Source organism: Gymnoscopelus microlampas, assembly GCF_963454915.1.
Source record: "Gymnoscopelus microlampas genome assembly, chromosome: 9".
NCBI classification, from domain to species: Eukaryota; Metazoa; Chordata; class Actinopteri; order Myctophiformes; family Myctophidae; genus Gymnoscopelus; species Gymnoscopelus microlampas.
In genome coordinates, this window is record NC_139946.1 from 30,079,033 (window position 1) to 30,083,473 (window position 4,441).

The 4,441-nt window shown below is 41.6% G+C and overlaps 1 long non-coding RNA gene across 1 annotated transcript; it reads left to right on the forward strand.

Moving 5' to 3' along the window:
- Positions 1-1,400: 1,400 nt before the first annotated feature.
- Positions 1,401-3,333, forward strand: LOC311052127. Its single transcript, XR_014601473.1, has 4 exons — positions 1,401-1,533; positions 1,884-1,943; positions 2,029-2,097; positions 2,313-3,333. It is a non-coding gene; the product is annotated as an uncharacterized lncRNA (long non-coding RNA).
- The last annotated feature ends 1,108 nt before the right edge of the window (positions 3,334-4,441 follow it).

Genomic DNA, 4,441 nt, shown 5'->3' on the forward strand with positions numbered 1-4,441 from the left:
GAAAAAACTTGATGTACCGGGGAGATATAACATTTAGCTTTTGGGTCTCGAGCTAAAGCGTTTGGGAAGAGACTTCAAGAGAGGCTGTCTGGTAGGCAGGAAGTCACTGGTTCGCCTCCTTTGACCCTGATCTGTGTCCCTGACCAAGACACACTTAACCCCTAACTGCTCCCCACCGAGTGCTCGTCAATGTCATAACCATCTGAGCAGCCACTTAATTTCCCCTGTGGGATGAACAAAGGTCTCCCTTTCCTTTCGATACATAGATTATACACACGCACACGCACACACACACACACACACACACACACACACACACACACACACACACACACACACACACACACACACGCCATAACAATGGCTTCTAAAGTTTGCAGGAGTGTTCCGTTTTGAACAAAATGCCTCAAATCATGAACACAGAATGCAATTGCCTTGACATTTTGCACGCACATTCTCACTAGGCCGAGGAAGAAATGCCACTTAAGAATTCCCAAATCAGCGCTATAATTTGTGTTTTTACCTATAACTGCACCGATCTGTGTAAAACTTTGTATGTGCACTCCCTAGAGGCCAAGAAAAAACCTTCTGCCTTTTCTGCCTTTTATAGCGCCACCAGACTTATGTAAAAAAAAAAATATATATATTACTCCTTCAAAATATATCCAAACATCACGCAAATCGGTACATATTATCTCTTTAGTCAAGTAATCAAGACGGATCTGTTCGATTATTCACATTCCAGCCTGATTGGCGAATTCAGAAAATTGCTGGCCCACACTGCTTCTCTAAAGAAAACAGAATGATGTCACCCTGTTTACATACAAGGCACGACTTGGCAAGCTGCCCCTGTATTTGACAGAACTGTTAGAACCCAATACTTCAAGTCATGGTACCAGATCTCAAGATAAGATTTTGCTGAAGGTGCCTACAACCAGTATTAAACTGGGAGATACAGCCTTCTTCAGTGTGTATGCTCCATATATATGGAACGAATGTCAAGAAAATCTGAAGTTGGATGTCCTTGTTTCTTTTGCTATTTTTAAAAGATTTTTAGCTGACCTTATATTGGAAGAAGGCCTATGCACGTGTTTGGTGTAATATTTGGTTTTAATATATATATTTTTCAAACGTTTTTATTTTATTATATTTATGTGTACCTTCTTGTCTTTGTCATGAATATAAAACCATTGTTGTAAATGCTCTTTTTGTACACAGTGCCATTGAAAAAGAGACCCTGGTCTCAATGGATTTCCCTGAAATAAAGGTTTCAATCAATCAATCAAAACCTACCTGACCTGGCGGAGACCTGTGCTCCGAGGAGCACTTTTTCTAGTTTGTTTATTGAATCGCTCAACCAGAGTATCCCAAAGTTAGTTTGTTAAATGTGTGGGAATCTAGGTGAATGGTGCACCCACTGCACCTGACTTAGTCACATGACCAGGAAGTATAAAAACCTAGCTCCTCCCAGTAGAGAGCCATTTGTCTCTGCTGTAGGCTGCATGGTTCATGCAGGGAGAAGGAGAACACATGGTAGGCCAAAAAACGGAACCTTGTAGATCTGCTCCTTTGTGCGACCCTTTTGTTTGTTGCGGCTAATGTTAGCTTATTGTTGGGGGCTTGCTTCCATTCCGACATCTCGCCACTCCGACTAGTGGCTTCCGCGTACGGTTAGGGTTAGGGTTAGGTATAGGGTTCGTTAACGTCGGAAAGGCGACATGTAACCCTTATTGTTTGAGCACATGCTACTGCTGGCTTTTGTTTGTTTGGTTGCCTATTTTCTGTTGAGCACATGGAGGCTTCCCATGCTCTTTAGCACTTTAATTTAGCCAACATCATTGTGTTTTATTATCTTATTTTAATGCATTTATTTATTATTTCAGTTTTACAAATGAAGTGACCTCCTGTGGTGTCTGTTCTGTCTGCCCTACCTGGAGACACGGGTAAAGCAGTATACATTTTATGCATTGCCTCTTTGTGGATTTTAATGTATTTTAGTTTGTAACATCACTGTCTTCTTTTATACAGCAGCTCTGGTGTTGAGGTTGCCCCCCTCGCCTTGGCCTTGCATTGTGTGCACAGTTACTGCAACACAAAGTAGGTTTTAAGCTGTTTGTTCTTTTAATGATTTGAATATAGTGTTTTATTTAGTGTGATACTAGGGCTGGCCACTGCCACTGTTTTCCACTGTTAACTTACTCTTTTTGTTTTGTTTATTTGAGCCATCTAGCCAAGGTACACTGTAGGCATAGGTTTTAACATTTATCCATATTGGCATATTTTAACTGTTTCTCTCCTCTGTTCTGTTACAGTTTAATTCGTGTAACCCTGTTCAAGGCTGGGTCCGCCCTGCTGCACACGGCTTTCCTCTCAGCTTGGGACTGCACTGGGGACCCCTTTGGTTTTATTGGTGTGTATTGATATAACCTGGCACTACATGTTTTGTATTTGAATTTTGTATTTATATTGCATGATTTCTTTGAGGCCAGGCCTGTCCCCTTTTCTTTTCCCCTAGTTATTTTGGTATTCACTGTGTGCACAGGCCGACCCGCCCTTCCTCTTAGACTGCGAGAGGTAACTGTTAGATTGCCATTTTAATTCTAAATACCTTGCCTTAAGGACCTTAATTGTCGTGCTAGTTTGTAATAGACAACAGTGATGTGTTTTGTAATTTCATGGTAATAAAGTTGTTATATTTTTCCACAAACTGCCTCTAGTAAAATAATTGTTCCTGTTTAAGGGAAGTTGAACAGTGTAAGGTTTAGAGGTTCCTCCTGCCGGGTGCATTTCACCTTTCCGACGTTAACGAACCCTATACCTAACCCTAACCGCACGCGGAAGCCACTAGTCGGAGTGGTGAGATGTCGGAATGGAAGGAGCACCCCCCTCCTGCCCCCCCCCCACAAGCGGGAGGTGGCGTAGTCAGGCATATTACAGTATTACTACTCAGTTACTACAAATGTATATGACATACATGATGTAGTATTATCTGGACTACCGTAGCTGCAATTTATCTCCTGTTGTGATCAGCACTGTTTAAGAGCTAACCGTGGCGCTAAACGTAAACAAAGCTGTATTGTACATTGTATAGCCTGAAGGGACGATTGTTCTGTGATTGGTGTGATGTTAGGCCAACCAGCCTCATGCTGAAGAAGGCTTGATGCCAAAACGCGTCTGCGTTTGCCCGTGCCTTAATTATAATCAACAATACCAGTACCAGAAGGACTTGGAGTGCTGGCAATTCTTTGTTTTACACATGGAGCCGTGCATCCGGTAAACTGTTGTTTTAAAGGAGTTGTGCTCATTTTGCTTCTACTTTGAGACCAACGGCCAACTATAACTTCATCACTTAGTGATGTATCTGTCAAAGTCATCCCCGTCCCTAGGGCTAGCCTTCCGGTCCAGGCAAAAAGAGATCTGGAGTGAGATAGCCACAGATCCTCGGCTCAGAGAAGAGTTAGTGATCTAGTCTCTTCCTGTCTCATTCTATCATCCCAGCTGTTAAGACAAATTTACACCAGTGTGTCTGAGCAACAGCGATCAACGATAATTCACGATGTTGTCTATAAAGCACAACTCTGCTGACCATACTGGACTCCTGATCACATGGATTGCGAACTGCAGAAAAGAGTGAAGTCACATTATTTCCTATATAGGAAGTGTTTTGAATACTGTATACATTCCTTTCAACTAGTTCAACTGACCTGGTTGTTAGATGCTTGCTTAATATCACCACCTGTGGACTGTGTCATATTTACAGACTCCAGATTATGTTACACAGAGGTTTGTGTTACATCTGCAAAATGCACCGAGGAATCCTCGGTGCGAGGAAGACTGAATGCTGGAATATTAAGTAACCCTTGTGCTGACAAGCACAATCTCAAACTTCTTTTAGTATGGAAAAACTTTTTAAAAACTTCTCTGTAGTCTTGTATCTGTCCAAGATGGCTTATGAATAACAGTAAGGATGTTGCTTGTGATGCTTAATTCATACTTTGCTGCGTGCAGGTGTCACACAAGGAAAATAGCAGATTTACAAGCTCACAATGTGTCACAATGTGACAAATTGTGAGCTTGTAGTTCTGCTACTTTCAGTGCACGACTCCGGTGCGCAATGTAGAATAAATCACACTTTAGGACACAATGATCAAGGCCATGTAATGTTGTGATGATGTGACACAATATGGCTGTGATAGCAGACAGACTGATAGGACCTTTGATTGATTTATCGTTTAGTGTAGGCCTGTAGAAGAGGTTCTTTTATGTGGAATATGATTGAAGACGTGATGTTATGTTTGTTTGATATAGAGATCCTACACTGTAAAATCCTGAGTGCTAGTTTAAGTGCGCAGGTGAAATTCTCTCTTGCAGTGTTTTACAGATCAATTTTTTAGTTGAATTGACATCACCAGACTCAGCAGCTGACTACCTGAAGTAATTA